Genomic DNA, 20,741 nt, shown 5'->3' with positions numbered 1-20,741 from the left:
GATTAATCCGTCTTTGGCTATGGACCTGCGGTGCTCATATATCGGTCATTGGCGTCCAAAAGGTTAATTGTGGTTGGTGCAACTGGCCCTAAATGTGTCATTTTTCAACCCGTTTATTTTTACATATATTTTAGTTGGCACTTTTTAGGGTTCCGTACTCAAAGGGTAAAAACGGAACCCTATTACTAAGACTCCGCTGTCCGTCTGTCTGTCACCAGGCTGTATCTCATGAACCGTGATAGCTAGACAGTTGAAATTTTCACAGATGATGTATTTCTGTTGCCGCTATAACAACAAATACTAAAAAGTACGGAACCCTCGGTGGGCGAGTCTGACTCGCACTTGTCCGGTTTTTTTTAAACCACTAACATTTATTGAGCTAAGTATATCTATTGTTCACCATGATTATTCAAAACTGGACAAAGATTTACCACAATTATGAATAAGCAGGGCCTGACAGAGTTCTGACCGCCCTAGGCTGACTATGTATATCCGCCCCCCGCTTGTCTCAACTCAGAGCCGCCGCCGCCCCTCCTTGCGCGCCCCCTTCTTGCGCCCTAGGCCTAGCCCTATTAGCCTGTGGCCCCTGTGGGTAAATCGGGCAGTGTGAATAAGGAGTGAAAATTCCCGATGAAACAATTTGAAACCCCCCAAACTTCTATGCATTTGACATTTTGAAAGACCTCCATCGCGCGAAATTAAACGCGGTAGCCCTCATTGGTTTGAGGAAGCAGTCAATAAAGACGCATTAAATATTACCGAAACGAGCCGTATGACCGTGTAGCGGTTATATGGTTATATGTATTATATTCTGTTGTAAACTCTGTAGCGAATCAGTGATATAGTTGTCGCGTTTGTCACTTTCGAGTGGTAAATTAGTCAGATGTCACTACTCACTATTCTTTAATCTTCTAACTATAGTCACCGAATAAATAATAGTACTACCGTTCAGAAAGGACACTTCCTACAAAACCGAAGTTTAACAGCGATTCAGGGACGAATCATGCAGTCGCTTTCTAATGTATGGCACTATCCCTTTCGGCTATTTAGGGTTGTCATAATTTAAGTAATTATCTTATCTGTGGCTTACGCGACTATGGACACTGTGTGACATAGGCTCATCAGCTACATAGCTACCCGCCTATAACTATATAATAATAATATAGTCACACAATCTGCTACTGCCCATTTATTAATTACAAAAATAATTAAGATAATTTTGCAGTCTGTTTCTTCGACAGCGCCCTTTATTATATTACTAAGGATTTATTAATATATATAAACAAAGGCCTCCTCCCAATTTCTCCACAGATCTCTGTCCAGTGCTATGTCTGGCCACTCCTTTAAGGAGTCTAGTTCATCCCGCCATCGCTGGCAGGGTCTGCCAGATCTCCGATTTTAGTTTTCGGGCTCCCACTCTGAAGTGATTTTGCCCCACAACTCATTCGGCATTCGGCAGACGTGACCAGCCCAGTTCCATTTTAGCATGGCCGCCTTCCGAGCTACATTGACGATTTGGGTCTTGGAGCGCAGCGTGGTGTTTCGGACTCGATCCACCAATTTGACACCTAATATGCTACCCTCCATGGCTTGTTGGCAAACCCCCAGTCTGGACTTCTGAGCTTTCAAATTCAAAGACCAAGTCCGTGAGGCGTAGGTTAAAATTGGGAGTATGCATAAACAATAGGCTAAGTAAATTTCCAGAACCAATGTTCAAGTAAACAAAGTTTCGTGTGTCTCAAATTAACGCGGCCACGCCAAAAGGACATTCTAGTTTAGAAATAACAAGGATTTTTCTGAACTATGTTAATGAAAAATATAAAAACTGCAGTCGGTGATAAGAACTGGGTTGGTAGAGGTGGTAGTTGATTCCGTAAAAACAATCAATCAATCAATAATAATTTATTTTCGGGGGAAGACAGTCTATAAGGGAAGTTTGTACATTACTTCACTTAGGTCCGTAGAGCAAGAGCAGGAGTGATGCTCTTCCTTTCTGACTGTGTCTGAGCAACGTACGTATACAAATGCGATAGTTTTTGCCCTATGACGCTCTTCTCAACCAAAAATTGTATAGCGGTCTTCCCCACAAATAAAAAAAAAAACAAGATAATCTTTGGATTTACAGCACTTTTTCTGTGCTTTTTATTTCTAGAAATCTTTAGAATACCCATCCATATGTAACCAGATGTTACATTATTTGCTCTGTTCAATAATTACATAGGTGTGCCGTGGTAATTACAGTTAAAGACGATTACCGCAATGACTATCAAATTGGCCTTGTAGTTATTGTGGCTGGGTTGAAGGTATTGTCCTCATTTGAATTTGAATATTTAGCTAGTAAGAAAATAATTCTTTGAGCTGTTTGATGGAAGTGTTCCCGTGATAAATCTCATAGTGTCCGACCGAAACCGAACGTTCGGCTGAAACATGATTTTTATATCGAAACCTGCCGAAACTGAAATCGATACTTCGGTCAAACACAAAAAAAATCCCATATTGATAATAATGTAAGAACCGGACTAGAAATAAATGTTTAAGCATGAAAATTACAAAATTTCTAACAGGTACGGCGGTGTCTACTTACTTCGTTGATTCGTTCTATCTTCGGAAATTTCTGAAAAATATAAAGGCGGGATACCAAAAATGCTTGTTTTGCACAATGCCGCACATTGGAGGAATCCCCGCCTTAAGAAGTAAAGAAAGTTTCCTTTTGTCTATGTGGAAAATTTTGTAATAATTATTAGAAACTTTCTGTCGATAGTCGGCACTTCAGAATCTGTGAACCAAGTCTTTATAGTCAGCCCGGTGTTTCGTAAAAAAGCGGTAAATTAAAAAAATACCTGGAAAATAATAACTATGAAATCAAATGGACAGCTATTTAATAAGCAAAATTGTTGCCACATAAAGAAAAATAAAACTAAAATACGGAACACAAAAACGGAAAAAATGTAGATCATTCCAAAGAGACGAGCTACAGATGTTTCCCCGTAAGCGTTGTTTGTGAAACATGCCCGTGTTGTGCATCGCTTGTACAAACATTGGCCACAATAGCGTAACAGTGAGAACGCATTCTAACCCGGTTTTAAAGTTACAAAAGGGAAAATAGGAAACTGGTTGGTAAATAACTGTCGGTCGAATGATGGTCACTTTGACAGTTCCTTCAAATCTATTTAAAAAATAATTAAAGAAATATGTTTTTAACATAATTTATATAATTTTAATTAAATGTTACAATGTCTGCAAAAAATTTACGTGACAGCTACTCCAACTCCACATAAAAATGAACTAGAGACGATCATTCGATGCGAGAGATTCGTCACCTTAAAAAATACCTAAGTCGAACCAAGCAATGTAAGTACAATCGGGGACATTCCCGGTGAACCACTTCAGATTTTTTTTTACCTCGATCCTTACGAGCGAGCTAAACTCCGCCTCCCATAGAAATTTATCATGTTTACCCCGCATGTATTGGTCTTTCCTTTATTACGTGAAAAGTACGAATGTTTGCCCTTAAAAAAACTTTGTGTACAATAAACTATCTTGTTACACAAAGTGCTTGTTAGAAACTTCTGAAAGGGAAACAGGCGGTTTAGCTCCAAACTTTATATTTTCACCAAACTAGCTCCTTTATTTGACCGAGGGAAGCGAAAGTCTCCGTTTCTGCTCTGCTTCCATAGGTCCAGATGTTCTCCTCTACAAGTCGCATGTCTCCACCGATTCTCGTCCCTGCTCGATTCTTCTAAATTTAAAGTTTATTGGTTGATTCCCCACATCTCCGCTCGTCTCCGGCTCAGTAGACCGGCAGCCTCATGGATGTTAATCTATTTATTTATATCTTCCATGGCACAAGCTTACCTTATTCTGGGGCTAGGCCGATCGAAACAAAAGGGAAACCTAATTAATCCTGTCCACTTATAATTTAATTTCCGTAAAGATCAAACAGAACTATTTGCCGCTATTTATGTCGAAAGTCGATCACACATCAGAGCGGCGTGCGGAACCGCATCTATGTGATAAGTTGATAACCATGGGAAAGTGTAATAGTCAGCTACAAAATCTTGTATCGAAAATGAGTTCATAACAGATCCTGCGCCAGCATATCGGCTTATTTCCGACATATCCTCTCATCTATCTCATTTCAATCAACTTTAACTTCCGTCAAATACAATGGTTTGTCCTCAAGTCAGATACAATTCGCGTATCAGATACCTACACGCGTTCAAAGGTAAATGCCTTTATCATATTATGGTAAACCGGAGAGATAACGATTTGGAGTAGGCTGTTCGGATTTATCTGGAGATCGGCATGAGTTGCAAATAAAGGTAAAAATAAATCGCTTTCAGCCGTATGTATTATTGTGTTAGTGAGTCAGTCATCCGTGGTGAAATAGGGGCCTGGTATTACATCATTTTATCTGTCAATCTCATGTCAATTAAGTTCGCCTGATTCTGGAGGCGAGTTTAGCTGGGTTGTGGGTTATCCCGTATCAAAATTTAACAAAGACTCATTCATACGAGTACTGTTCTCCGAGACAGAAGCGTCACATAATGTTAAGCCGTGTGATAAGTTATCTTCCGAGATTCACCTGATAACGCTTATTAGCTGAGATTGTTTGTCTTCTGATAATACTGACCTACATGGCGCAGCTACTATGGTGTTAGCTTTTACTGGAAGATTAAAGACCGAAACGCAATGGTTACGTATGCACAATTGCACATCCAGTACGTGTTGTACTGTTGATCTAGTGTCACAGAATAAGTAATAGTATTATCATACAGAACGGCCACGCACCGCCCCATCGCATCGAAATACCTCACCCTGCGACAGCAGATTGACGGCCGTTTGCCGGCCGCTCAGTACTATTTTTAAGCAACTTACTCACACTATGACGCATGACGCGTGTACAGACGTGCCGTTCACACATAAAAACGCAAGTGATTTTTGATGTATAGCGTGTCCGCCCTGTGCTAGTGTGGTTCGGCCTTAATACGTTGTAAAGCGATAAAAATGTCAGTTGACATATTTTTTTTTATTAGTTTTTTTTTTTATTAATTCAAAAAAATTACACAGCATTACGGCGACCTATACACTGAGAAATTTATAATAGAAAGTATATGTATAATTCCACACATTTGACACATTGCAAGCTCTGATTAGCCTCCAACTGTTTTATAGGGAAGACCAACGAAATATCTATTTTGTGACTAATTTGGTCAAACCCCTTAGGCAGGTTATGTGAAGTTGCTTCGGTAGACCTTATTACATCGGTAGACCTTATTACATCGGTAGACTTTATTTCATCGGTAGACCTTATTACATCGGTAGACTTTATTACATCGGTAGACTTTATTACATCGGTAGACTTTATTACATCGGTAGACCTTATTACATCGGTAGACTTTATTACATCGGTAGACTTTATTACATCGGTAGACCTTATTACAAAAGGCATAAGGTCCACCGAATTTCATATTCATACCCAATACGAATTAGATATATATGTAGTATGTAGAAGAGATATATATTATAATTTTTCAATCTCCAAAGGCCCTAAAACCCAGTTCATTAGCTAATAGATTGTGTATTGTCCAGGGGCCCGTCTCTCAAAAGCTTGTAACTTGTAATATAAGTGGAAGTCCGCTCGTATTACTAATTACAATTCGAATCCGAATCCGCTTGTATTACAAGTTACAAGCTTTTGAGAAACGGGCCCCAGATGTGTACCGTACGAAATAGCAAAAAAACAAGCGCAAACTACCATAGACCACATCCATACATACAAGTACATATAACTGAAAATTCAACCTTATTGCAACTAGATAAGGTCCACCGATTAGTTAAGTGTTACTGTTACGCTATCTATGCGTAATCAATGCGAATTAGAAAGAACTCTTACCATGAATCTAGTATAACTGGATCGGTCATGAGGAGTGGGGGAAAATGACCGAACGGGATAGTCTTATGTATCTTTCAGTAGGAGTAGCAGAGAAAGCGCTGTTATTGTTTGTCCTTGTCATAGTTTCACTTTTCCACCGCTGCCACAACCGAGGTTGTGGCAAACAAATAAGTACGTGGCATGTCATGTTTGTTCGTTGCCTGTTTAATTATTGTTGTTTTGTATGAAATTGTGCTTTCTCTTATGAAATATAGTGATGGTTAGCGTTTTGAATGCTTGAACTTTGATAAAATACTGGTGAATTGTTCTGTAATCGGCTGTAATAGCCGCTCTGAGCAAAAATATGAGATCATAACCTTTCACACGTAAGTACGGTATTTTACACCTTCCTCTTAACGCAATATGTGAGAATAACATCGTAAAATTACGTTACACTCAAAGCAATGTAGAATCAAACGATTTCAATAAAAATATCACAATTATTTACGCAAATTAACAAAACATTATTTGTAAAATTATCCGCCCAAATTACGTAGGTAGGTAGGAGTCGGAGGTCAGCCATTTTTAAACTTCTTCTTAATTTAGCTGCATAACAATCATGTTAGGGATACCAGATGAAAATATCATAATTTTATGGGTAATTTTGACCTCGAAGTTTTTTCGTACTTCTAATTCCAAAAAATAAATAAACAAATGTTGTGAAGATTAAATGTGGTGTACATTAATTGGTGTGATTGCGATTTGTGATTTCTTTAAATTAAAACCCATAATACATTTTATTTTACGTTTTATTTACTAAACATGTTTAGTTTTGTACCACCTGCGCGAATTATAAGAGGTATTTCATTGTTTATACGCCTAAAAAGAACGACCCATTGACATTTTGTTTAACAATTTTTTAATACCGTCAAACAAGCTAACTTTGCCTCCAGGTAATCGCCCCAACGTGATATCAAATATTGGGGTAATTTTTACCAATATGGTATCCCCACGTTTATGACGTCATCTATGTCTATCCCTTACGGGCGCACGCGTATAGCTGGTCTATGTAATGCTAGGTCTATGACTCTTACACAAGCTCTTTGAACAAACATGCTCAATTGCTCAAACCCAGACGCGAACCTATCTTCCTTCCCATTCTACCACGTGACGAGGAAACAGGATGGGTAAGCGTGAGAATTCGCAAACGAGTTAATCGCTTGTATCGAACCAGCTGAAATGTGAACTATAGTTCCGTGATAACTATATGTAATAAAATATCACATTTATTTTGGTTGATAATTGATACGCTTGCGTAGCGATGTATTTCACAACCGCTATCAACAAACCATTATAGATCTGTCTCCCATTACGTAAAGTTATTACTAAATCTAGATTCAAGTTATATTAGTTATAAAGATTTAAGAATTAACAGATTGAATGAAAAGTGGGGGGTACTATGCGTTTACGCACGTGGTGGGGAGGTCACGCCACCTGAGCCGTTATTCTCAACGCATATCGAATAGTAGTAGAGCCAAACAAAAGCAGAACCAGTATAAGCGCTCTCTAAGTTACTCTTAGTAGTTACAGGTCTAAGTTACATTGGGTAGTTTTAGCGTATGATGGTGTTAGCTTTTGGAATACGCGGCGAAAGGTGTGTTAGATCGGTTTGCATTTGATTATTACATTACTGCAATTATGGAATTCAGGGTAGAAGTAGAAGGAAAATGTTGGTGGCCTTGTTTTTTAAATTAACTCTAATCATAGGTTGAGTATGATATTAGTAGATAAATGTTGTGCGAGGTATTCCTCAACCAACAACGTATTGGTTGCAAAACATATTGTTTAGAATGAGAATAATTACTTGGAATACTTTCTGCTTTAAAAAAAATTGAAAGTTGCGAGGAAAATGGGAAAATCTGGTTTTAGAATCGAGGTTACCTTAAACTTACGCTTTGGATATTTTAAACACACAATAACTTAATTTAATCACATAATAGGGTATTTGACATTCTTTTAATAATGGTATCAGTCAATCAGGTTTGTTTTGAGGATCAAATGTCTGTATGGGAGCCATTGCCTTAAAGCAATACAAAAGTCACAAATGATGGTCAAAGTCTGGCACCCGCACTTTACTGACGAAACGCTTCTAACAAAATGGTACTACATCGTGACGTCACGATGTAACGGCGATTGCTTGGAAGCCGTTTCGATGTATGGAAAACAAGGCATTTGCGATTTAGTCGGTGAAATATTACGTTTATGTATATTGTTGCTATAAGATATTTTTTAAAATAAAATGTAAGGAATCGAATGGCATCATTATTTTTTACAACAAACGTTGCCGTTTTTAGGGTTTCGTACCCAAAGGGTAAAAACGGGACCCTATTACTAACTTAGTAATAGGGTCCCGTTTTTACTAATACTAATTATTACTACTACTAATTTTTAGTAATACTAAGACTCCGCTGTCTGTCTGTCCGTCTGTCACCACTCCAGGCTGTATCTCATGAACCGTGATAGCTAGACAGTTGAAATTTTCACAGATGATGTATTTCTGTTGCCGCTATAACAACAAATACTAAAAACAGAATAAAATAAATATTTAAGTGGGGCTGTTGTAACACACGTGATTTTTTTGCAGTTTTTTGCGTAATGGTACGGAACCCTTCGTGCGCGAGTCCGACTCGCACATGGCCGGTTTTTTGCATAATGGTACGGAACCCTTCGTGCGCGAGTCCGACTCGCACCTGACCGGTTTTTTTATGGCAGGTATAGAAGGCAAACGATCAGACGAATTGCCTGATGGTAAGCAATTATCGTTGCCCATTGGCATCTTTGCAACATTGCAACTGTTGCAAGTGCTTTCTGTATGATAATACTATTACTTATTCTGTGCTATTGTTCTACTTTTATAGTGAACTTATTTGTTAGATTTCAATGGACCTTTTTAAATGGTATTTTGTTTACATCCCGCACAATCAGTTGAATCGGTAATAAAATAACTTTAATGGGTAGTCATAAAATGTGTCCTAGCCGTTACACTTACAAGGTCAAGGTGGTATGTTATGGCTCCTCTACACGATGGCCCAGCGCTTGACCAGCGAGATGGCCATGCGATGGTTGAGCGCACTATGGAATGGGCCGCGTGTAGATGCGTACGCACCATCGCTGGCCCACTACCTTTGATGTGCGGACGAAAAACCGACAGTCCGACACCGTGGCCATAACATCGCCATCCCGCTGCGCCATAAACCATCCGACACTACACGCTGGCCCATTTTTGTGGGCCAGTATGGTGGCCCATCGTGTAGAGGAGCCATTAGACGTAGAAATACTAAGATCTATCTGGCTGCTTTTGTAGGCTTAGCACGAGTGCACCGCGACAGTATCTCGCGCGTGAGATAGACTACCAGTCTGTCAGAAGGCTTAGCACAGGAACGCCGCAACAGTATCCCGCCCGAGGGATATTAGACTACTCGTCCCACTCTAATTACCTTATTAGTTAGAAAACGACGGGTAGTCTTATCTCGCGGACGAGATACTGTCACGGCGCTCCTGTGCTAAGCCTACGGACGGATAGTCTAGTCTATCTCGCGAGCGAGATACTGCGCGAGCGCGATGTATTATTTTGGCCCTTCGTTGCGGGTACAATACAATAGGGATGTTTCCTGTGTTTAAAAATTATTTCACACCATGGACGAAAAAAATCATCAGCGCAATATCAGCTCTAAATCGCAGGTTGGTCCAAAACGCCCGTCTGCATTATCTCTTATGTCTATTAGACAGCCACAAATGGTAGTGGGAAGTTTGAGATAATTATTAATAGATCCCTTTCTTTAGGGGTATCAGTACTAACCCTTGTTAATAAATGACGAACTGCCTCAGTATGGTTGCTATCCTACATTTAGCTAAAAATATTTTTGTTGCCAAATTGCCAAAAGATTGGTATTTTACACTATGAGTAATTTCCGTCAATAAATTATTATGATTCACCGATACTTTCCGTCAAATAGTGTCAGTATAATACTTTTTTGTTCAGTATATCAGTATATACTGACACTATAAAGGAATTTAGCTGCTAGGGTGGAACAAAGTAACTTACATACCCACAAACATGAACGCTGAAAACACTTCTTTCTTTGGGCAGTCGCGTAAAAAGACACTTTATCTTATTTATTATCACACGATAAACGGCAAGCTTTAAGACAACTATTGTATGTTACGACAAAAATTTAAATTAATTGAATGTGTCATAAAAAGGCTGTAAAAAGATGATTAATGGACTTATTAACGATTGCGGTTGTAAAGTCAGGTACTTTATATATCTTAAACGACTTCCGTGTATACTTTTAGCACTAAATTACCTTTTTGTCGCTCTGATAATTTAATATTTTTGAGTTACTTGTACTATTTAACACCACTACTTAATTTGTATACTATACTAGCGAACCTCCCCGGCTTTGCACGGGTGCAATGCTGATGTTTTATACATGTAAACCTTCCTCTTGAATCACTCTATCTATTAAAAGAAACCGCATTAAAATCTGTCGCGTAGTTTTAAAGATCTAAGCATACATAGGGACAGACATCCATCCAGACAGCAGGACGCGACTTTGTTTTATACTATGTAGTAATACCATAATTTGTATAGAGGTACAAAATTATTGGCTTCGCATTTGAAACTAGTTTTTTTGGTATTTATAAAAAAATGCTGCCACAATATTGCTTTAAACGGCCCAGTAAAATAGATACACCTACATATCATGGGTAAAACGGACAGCCCCATGTGCAGAGCGTGCATGGCAGAAGAAGAAACAACAAAACATATTCTCCTAGACTGTAAACAGGTAGAAGTATATAGGAGCAAATACCTAGGAAATCCATGCACACTAAAGGAAGCAACTAGCAACCTGAAGACCTTGCTAGGCTTCGTGGAGGAGCTGGGGTGGTTAGAGTAGCGCTACCTCGTTTCACGCAAAATAGGCACATTGGATGTCGAGTTGCGGAAAATGCCCAGCAAAACTAACTAACTAACTAGATACATATCAATAGCTTACAAAGCTCAAAAGCGGTTACAACTTTTTTTAGCTCTATTATTGATTTGCACCAGGGGTTTCCCCGAGTAGTAATCCAGCGGTGTCAGCATGGTTGCATTTTTATCACCTGTCACTATGCCTGTCACTTTTGCACTTACATACTTGTTAGAACGTGACAGGCATGGTGACAGGCGATAAAAATGCTACCGTGCTAAGCCCGCAGTTGTGATTTGTCGATTTACAACTACAATAGACACTGGAGACAGTGGAGAGTGGGACTTGACAGGAACAGGGGGTGCGTTTTTTTGTGATTTTGGCTTATCGGTCAAAACAGCTCTAATCTAAACGATGTTTTGGATTGCATCAGAATTGTGGGCCTTGAGACTATTTATCTTTCATCCTTTCATCATCATCATCATCATTCTAGCCTTCAGTCGCCCACTGCTGAGCATAGGCCTCTTCGTGTACGCCACTTATCCCGGTCCTGTGCTAGTCTCATCAAAAAGTGCCCCGCGATTTTTCGAACGTCATCCACCCAACGAGCCAACGGACGCCAGGCGATTCTTTTATCTTTTTTTATCTTTATATATTATAAAACCAAAATCTGTGTATGAATCAACGATAGTTTGACCAATATTCGTTGTTGTTGAAGAGAATACAGTTTCATATTCATATCATTTATTGCATACATGTGTTTACAGTAGGCCTTATTTATATCTTAGGTTACAACATAAACAACCCGTAAGGGCATAGCAACATTGTTACTTAAAAAAAACTTAATCTACATTATATTTTAACAGCTATACATTATTCACCGGCTTAAATTGTATTAAATTATAATTTATAACAGAATTCTTTCAATAGTTTCATGTTGTTATTACGGCAGGCGGCAAATACGAGTATTTGTCAATTTCGACATATGTTTAGAAATTATGCAAACACATGTGTGTAGATAATTTCTAAACTGGTCACGAACTTTCAAAAATCAAAGTTGTGCATAACAAATTTTAATTAGGTGAACTTTTATTCACTCCACCAGCCCAAGCCGTAAATTTCCAAGCAGGTAAAATATTCCTTTGCGGCAGAAGTCAGAAAATTAAAATTTCCTCCCGTTTACTTTTCATTATTATCTCGAAGCGATTGAAAATAAATTGGTTCTCGTCCTCCAAACCGAATCTATTACGTGTGCTCAGCGGCGGTATAATGGTCGCATTTTTATCACTTGTCATGTCATGCGTCACTTTCGCACTTACATACTCGTTAGAGCGGTTAGAGCGTGACAGGCATACTGACAGATGATAAAAAACCGACCATCTTAGCCCTACTGGTCGTTCGGGACTCGCCCTTCGGACATCTCGACTTATTCCTGAGACCCAAATTGATATTTCACAGTAAAATAATCATAATATGTACTTAAGCCGCGTGTTTACTATAAACATTTTGTTTTGAAACACGGTTTCAGAAACAGAAATCCACGTGTTTCTGAAACAGAAACAGTTGTTTACACACTATTCTATATCGCCAAGTTCTTTGTATTCAGACCGTCCACATTATGTGAGCTGAAACATTGTTTATTTAAATTTTAAATATCTGCATAGTGTTTCAGAAACAGTGTATTCCAAAAATTGTTTATAGTGAATTGAATACGCACCTTTAGATATATAGTAGTAGGTAAACTAGGTGCACCCTGCATATTTTTTTAAATGGCAAATATATAAAAAATCCAGTAGAAGCACTTTTAACGCTGGAAAATGACGCAGTACATAAAGGCCCTTAACGATAATATAGTCTACATACTGTCGCCTTTACATTTAAATGTGGTTAGGTACATTAATTAGAGAGTCAAAGGGTTGTGTTCCTAATAAAGTGTTTAATTGCGAGCTTGATTGATATTGTTTAACGTAAAGTGTGTTGGAAGCTCAGTAAATTAATGGACTATAATAATGGTTAGGGTTCTAGAACCTTATAGTGCATTAAAAGCGGCTCGATAACTACAAAATTATAAGTAAATGCCCAACGACTTTCATGTTCAATCCTGTTATCAGCCAGAGATTGTTCGGATTAATCGCTGCTTGCTTCTTTTCGCCATCGCTCTACGTTACAACATTTCCATCTTCACCACTTAGATGGTTCCTCCTTGCTTCAGTGCTGAGGGTCGTGACCTCCTACGTGGAGCACATGATTCCAGATGTCAGATTTCCAGGCATTCCGATCTCTAGCGACTTCTAAGGTATCATGGACCTTGATGGATAGCGATTTGCTAACCTGGTCGGACCACAAGCTTTTCCATTTTGTCTCCAGTCTTCCTGGCTATGTGTCCGAAGAAATCAAGTACTCTCCGGAGACATGTGGTTGAAAGCTGGACTTAGATGGTTGGCAGCCGTCAACTGTGAGTTTCTCCAGAAACTTGCTGCCTCGCACAGCTAAACTGTGGAGCGAACTGTCGCCCGCGGTATTTGCGAACCGATACGACCTACAAATCTTCAAGAAAAGAGTCTACCTCCCATCTTAATCATCACACCTGGTGTTGCAGGTGTCCATGGGCGAGGGTAACACCAGGCGCTTCGCCTGCTCATTTGCCGCCTACATCATAAAAAACCGGACAAGTGCGAGTCGGACTCGCCCACCGAGGGTTTCGTACTTTTTAGTGTTTGTTGTTATAGCGGCAACAGAAATACATCATCTGTGAAAATTTCAACTGTCTAGCTATCACGATTCATGAAATACAGCCTTGATAGCACAGCACAGTTGTTGTTTACCGTCAGTGATCAGTCAGTGAATTTCGATATTTCGATCCTCTTCAATTCTGTTATTGAAATATCACAAAAATCGGTCCTCTATTCCGGTATTTCGGGATTCCGGAATTACGGTATTTATGTCCTAGTGGCTAGGCTAGTCACTATCATGGTAGGTAAGTATATAAAAAAACCCGTGGGAGTGGGACTCGCATTCGGTAGGTCGAATGAAAGGCGACATTAGAATATTTACTCGTACGTTTTGTATGAAAATATGTTTTTGTCCTAGATGTAAAATGTCGACACAATCGAAATAGCAATCGTCTAGATATATTTACATACAAAAATGCATTAGTTGTAAAATATGATACGTAGCGTGCCAAGTCAGTAATTGCAGCGTGGAAAATGCTTTTTGACACTTTGCACGCCTACCTACCTCAATACGTCCTATAATTAGGACAATCCCGGTAATGGTCTCAATGACATTTTTGAGGCAACCCGATCGAAATTCTATTATAAAACCTGTTACACTAGTCACACTAGTGTTTTTTTTTATACTACGTCGGTGGCAAACAAGCATACGGCCGCCTGATGTTAAGCAGTCTCCGTAGCCTATGTACGCCTGCAACTCCAGTGGAGTTACATGCGCGTTGCCGACCCTAACACTCCTCTCCCTCGTTGAGCTCTGGCAACCTTACTCACCGGCAGGAACACAACACTATGAGGAGGGTCTAGTGTTATTTGGCTGCGGTTTTCTGTAAGGTGGAGGTACTTCCCCAGTTGGGCTCTGCTCTAGATCTGGAATGACATCCGCTGTCCTGTGCCCTACCACACAAAGCGAGATGTCATTCGCAGTGCCCATACTTCTCTTTTGGACATAGTTTAAGGACATACCCGCGTCCGGACGTAGTTTATGGACATACCCGGGTCCAAAAAAAACAAACAATCATAGTAAAGACTGCTAATCTTCACACAAATTTATGTTAGGCACTAAATTCTTTCATCTATCATCATCTTCATCAATTGTAAGACTCGTAAGGATGGGTCAAATGGGACACACAAAAAGATCTACTTTGTCGGGGACGCGCACGTAAGACACAGCTTCCTTAGTAACCTGTAGAATCCATCCAGATCTTCCATCATGCCCATCTGTAGATCCATTCAATATAAAGCTAAGTTATCAAACGTTATCATGCCAAATATCGGCTTCTTGTCTTTATCAGAAGTGAAACATAGCGTCGCTTACCCGACACTTCTCTGGAATGCCCCAATTCAGCTTTCCTGGTCCTTTTGAAATACACTTCCTTGAAATACCTATAAGATATATATTAATGGATACAATACAATGGTGTTCCTGTAAATCCAACTGCAATAATATGTTGTAGGTATCTCGAAGCGCGTAAAATAGTTATTTTCGATACAAGTGCGGAAAAGAGGAAATTCGAAACGAGTGGCGATAAATTAAAACACGACCGCAGGGAGTGTTTTAAATCGACACGAGTTGCGAATTACCTATTCGCACGTGTATCGAACAACGTTTTACAGTACATATGGCCCTTTAAACTTTCGACATATGCACAAAAAGTGCACTTTCCGCACTAGTGCGAGAAAGTAGCACCATATGTACTGTAAATATATGTTATAAAATGCTACAATCTTATAAGAGTTATAAGGAAAGCGTTTCATAATTTTTTGCGTGCGTTATTAGTGTTATTACACATATAAGTACAAATTAATTTATTGTACCCGACGTTTATTGCCCTATAGTTTGCACTTTAAAATCTTCCAGTCGCGTGCGACTACATACTTGAAATCAACAACGCAAGTCATGCTAGGGGTCTGGTATTCATGTAAAGAGTATAAGTTTTTATCGCTAACTGTACTTTTCTTTCAACAGACAACTAATACTCATCGAGACAGTTCTAACAAACCCACGATTAGGTTGCGTTGTTTTATCACAGAGTTCCTATGGCCACCTCCTGTGTCCATCAACAGATTGGCTCGATGGTACCTTAATATTGCATTGTCACCCAACTTACATATTATTTACATACATATGTTTCAATTCAATCAAATAATGGGAAGTGGGTCTAATTTAACGTGCAAGATTTGACCCAAACATACATACATTGCAAGTTGAATAAAAGCTTGTAAAAATTAGCCCATCTTTTCTGTCTTGGACTGTCTATACGTTACACTTATTCTACCCCAATTACCAAGTTCTCCACATACATAATATTAAATTCGAGCTGAATTTTAGTACATCTATTAATATCCTGACCATGCCTTTTGCATGAACAGTTGGATCGGCATTCGGTGTTCGGCGCGTGAGTCCAACGTTGGAACCGTTTCAAAGCCAACACTTTTCCTTTATTGCTATGGTTCAAACAAAAAATATTCATTCAATTATCAACCTTACTGTTTAGCCTAGGAGAGTGAGATTGTAATGATTTTATGTGAACTATTCTAACTTAAGAAAAATTACGATTTTCGGTTTTAAACATTGCGCCTACTACTTTATGAATAATGGCTGCAATCACTAATGTTTTCCTTCGGTAGAAATTTATTTGATTTCTTTATTAATCGTGAGTCACGCTTATTAACAAGATTTTGGATTTAATTCGTCACTTGAATTGTATTTCCTGTGTCTTTTGATCTTGGTCAAGGATAATTGTAGTGATTTAAAGAAAACTTCTGAGAAGAATATGAAAGGTGTATTCAAAATATCCAACCCGCCTTAGGCCAGTGTGACAAATTGACATTGCCTCTCTCCTGCATTACCTAAATAATGTCCCGTGCCCCGTAGTATACTTACACGTAGAAATCATTATGAAGATGATGATGAAGTATTAACACTAATTACATGTCCTATATATATACAAACGATTTGACTGTACGACATTGTGACTGGTAACACCCATCACACATACAGAATTCTATTCAACATACAGATTTTGTTCGCAATTAACGACCGACCGATCGAAGACGTTCGTGTTTAGACTGCTATCGCTACTAAAATATCATCATCATCTTTCTCCCGTTAGATAATTTCTATTTAAATATTATTATTAATAACTTCTAAAAATACCCTCGATAATGACGGTCATGTTAAAGTTATTATAAAACTGGTAATAAAGTTGACACAAACAGGAAACTGATAAATAAATACAGCTGCACATGTTTAGGATAATTCAGCAGTGCCGATACATATACTGTATATAACATAAACAATAAACATGGTACTAGGGGCGAGGCGTTCACAGAACTTGAATACCGTCGGCTTGCCACTTTTAGGGCCACTTGCACCATTCACTAACCCGGGGTTAACCGAGTAAACCTGGAATTACCATGTTACCAGTACAATTTGACAGTGAAATTGCGAAACCGTCTATTAGGGAACAGGGGTGTGTCAAACAACACGCAATCATAGTTGTGCTACATACGAATATACTATATAAGTATGCATATTACGATGTCAACAATGCACAATGCACAAATCACGCATCTAGTGACATCTACCCGCCGCCATGCCAACTGCGCCGTGTATCGACGTACGATCGTACTAGATTTAATTGCGTTACTTATAATTCTCGATAGATGTCGATGCGTTCGCAGAGCTGTTTAGTGTTGACTTCATCATTCACTATCGTATTTGCTTTGTAGTAACCAGTATAAGGGCTAATTTTTTTTTGTACCGGAATATAATGAAACTCGCATGCCCTAAAGCTGGCCATACACACTAGGGTACGCCTGCGCAGTTTTGCCTGGACAGTGCAACTGCATAGTCGAAGCTGGCTAGAAAACTGCACAGTGGAATACCACATACGCTACGTTTTACCCGTGCAGTTGGCAAAACTGCGCAGGCATACCCTAGTGTGTATGGCCAGCTTAAGGGTCGGTTGTTCCAAATCTTCTGCCACCGTTAAAGCGTTTGCAAAATTGTAGTATCTTACACTGCTGAGTGGGTTGGCCCTAAGAGGACCTCGAGATCCTTCTTCATTTCACTTCTCGCAGGCGCACGTGCACGTCTTCGCACACGCAGTCGCTGTGCTCTGGCCTTTAAACAGATACTAAATATTTTCTTTTATGCCGTTTAGTACAGCTTTGATGTCTACCGTTCTCCAACTCTCCCTCAATTGCTCAAAGGTTAACTGGAAGAGATCCCTGAAAGGGATAAGTACGCCTTTGTACAAATGATGCGTTTTTCTCTTGTTTTATGTTTATTTTTGTAAAATAAAGAGTTTTACTACTACTACTACTAAACAGCGTTTTCTTTTTTTAATTTCTCAAGATAAGGGGAAAGCGACTGCAACCTGGACTTCTAACCCAGAAGGAAAACTAGGTGTTGTTTGAGTTATTCATATTTTTCCGAAGCGCTCTGTAAGCGCATGTTGCGTTTCTAGAAAGTTCTGGTTCTTGGGAGGATTCGAACCCGTAGAAAATTTGAAAATCATTCCATTGGTCTGGTGGATCAATTCGGATATCTCGGGTATCGCTCGTTAACAAGTATACTTACATACATGCGTAATGGAAGTGAATAGGTTGGCACACGCATGTACCAGCAAGGCCGTCAAAAGAGAAGAATGGCGGCATGTTGTGATGCTTGACACCAATAGCTGACAAAATGATCACGATCAGTTTATCAGGACTGTCATGAGTAAAAAAGAAGGAGAATGGGAGATCCCACTGAACTAGTTCCGTTGAAGCGATGCTGTGTCAATAAGCAATGAGAATAACAAAGTACGTGATTATCACCAGGTTTATAGCGCGACCTAGGACAATAAGGTGCGCCTAGGCTACCTAGAACAGCCTTTGTTGTGGTTTATTGATGATAACAACTTAGTTTTACTGTTTGCGGCATTGCCGTTACGGCACGCGTGAAATACAAATGTGACGACGACATTAGCTTATATTTCATTGTGTTATGTTCACAGTTACTTGTATCCATAGGGTGACTTGACACTTCTTGTCGCTGTTAGTCATAGGGTCATAGTCATAAAGTGCTCGATCAACGAATCACAAAAAGAACGTAACGAGATTCCTATTGGCTAATGACGAAATTACCTAATAACTCTTACGCCGCCGCTAAGACGTTCCTGTCCCAAGCTGTTCCACATCCGTATCCGCTTTAAGCTTCGCATCGATTTTATGCGGATGCGGATTTTGAAAATAATGCGGAAGTTCCGCGGTTGCAGATGCGGATGCGAATATACGCAACATCCCTGTTCTGGACATACGTGTGCATCTTGGCTGGGATATGTATACATTTCTATTAAGTACTTGGTAAAAAAAAGTCAATTAAATCTATCCTCTTTCCGCCAATCACCAGGAACTTGAGGGTGTTTTCTTAATTCTAAAATTCACGACAACCTCAAGTTACATCCAGCTGGACTCAAATTTCCACCTGTTGTTTGGTGTTAACGTCTGGGATATTTCCCCAGAAATTACCACTATTAACTCCAAGGAATTCAAAATACTCTCTCTTGTCTGGAACGTTGGGTGTATTAAGGCGGTCTTTTACAAGAAAAATCTTCTATCCATTTTGTAAGAGAAGAACAGCGGCTATGATCGATCAGAATACATTAACACAACCAGTCAACCACAAGTTGTACTAAAACTAGAGAAAATAATGATACATAAGTGCTTTGCATAGACATATATATTACTTTATAAAGACCGGCCTTACGAGCACTACGAATGGGACCGATACATTAAAGTCAAAGTCGCATTTAGTTACACCCACCGTGCTCAGTCGTGTGGCGAATTGCGCAGTGGAAAGGCGTCGGTGTTCGGTCGGAATTGTATGCATAATTGCATACGCTTATACTTTGTTTACACCAATGGTGACGCCTTTCCACTGCGCAGTTCGCCACACGCTATTGTAACTAAATGCGATTTTGACTCCAATGTATCGGCCCCATTCGTAGTGCTCGTAAGGCCGGTCTTTACGAAGTAATGTATAATGTCTATGGTGCTTTGGCATTATGGCAGCAATACTTATATTCGTACTCGTAACTGCTATTATATAGGTAATTGTCATATTAAGCCTAGCTTTAGATGTCGCATTTATTTACCAAGTAAATTGTGCTCCAATTTAATGTTATTTTACCTTGACCTTGTCATGTTTGCTAAAAGTTGTTGTATGTTATATGTATGTTATATGTGTTTGCTAAAAGTTGTTGTATGTTAGACGCTATATGCAAATGAGTACGTAAAGATCATGAATACGTAATGGGCTGTATGCTGTATGGACTCGTATGATGCCAAGTTTGTGCCATTTAAATTACGTTTTCAGCTCATATTTTTATTCTTTTTATACTCAGTGATAAATATACATATTTCATTTTTGTAACAATTTTCTTTTGTATGTACTTAGACTGGGTTACATTCGAGAGTTTTAAATGAACAGCTTCTAAAATAAAACTATGAAATCATCCCGACGTTTCGACCCCCCTACAGCGTTCGTGGTCAACGGGTGACTGAGAAAAAACTACAATGTACTTGTACCTACATACAAAAATAATGAACCATAATAAACTACAAACTTTAAGGCCGGTTATATATGCAAAATCGGTTCATAAGGCTGGTTATACATTACAACTATTGTCAAGTAAAGATATACGCGATACAGCTTCTAGTATAACTATCCCAGGTTTATAAAATCTTTACATAAAATGAGGATACCTAATCCTCTAATGTACTTATGTTTTATTTTTTGTCATATTTGTACTGTATGTCTGTAAAATCCCATTCTCCTCCGTTTCTATCTTAGGTCGTTACTTATTTAGTTCCGTATTTTAATTTAGCACTTATTTCTAGTGAAAGGCTTGTAAATAATAAAATAACACTTGCACAATCTGTGCTATCAAAATCGCCGCCGAGTTAGCTTGGTCTGATTCTACGCGCGTGCGATAGAGATTCTATTCACGGAGAATTTCTTTATCTATTATTTGCTTTAACACAAACTAGTCAAAGCACAAAAATTCACAGAATAAATCATTTATTCGACAATTCTTATAATTTTTTCAATTCCTTACCAGTTTAAGACCGAACAGTTCCATTTCTCCAAAACCGTCCCAGTAATTTTGTCGC

At 39.0% G+C, this 20,741-nt stretch overlaps 1 protein-coding gene and 1 long non-coding RNA gene across 10 annotated transcripts in view; one reads left to right on the top strand and one right to left on the bottom strand.

Moving 5' to 3' along the window:
* Positions 1–14,540, bottom strand: part of LOC134740516 (uncharacterized) — a 245,252-nt gene extending 230,712 nt beyond the window's left edge. Inside the window, exon 1 of the long non-coding RNA XR_010127823.1 lies at positions 14,316–14,540. This is a non-coding gene — a long non-coding RNA (uncharacterized LOC134740516). The remainder of the gene's footprint in view (positions 1–14,315) is intronic.
* Positions 1–20,741, top strand: part of LOC134740478 (GTPase-activating protein skywalker) — a 110,856-nt gene that overhangs the window by 4,259 nt on the left and 85,856 nt on the right. The window lies entirely within an intron of this gene.

Source organism: Cydia strobilella, chromosome 4, assembly GCF_947568885.1.
Source record: "Cydia strobilella chromosome 4, ilCydStro3.1, whole genome shotgun sequence".
Taxonomy (NCBI): Eukaryota; Metazoa; Arthropoda; class Insecta; order Lepidoptera; family Tortricidae; genus Cydia; species Cydia strobilella.
Note: the sequence above shows the minus strand (reverse complement) of the source record. Positions and strands in the feature narration are given on the sequence as shown.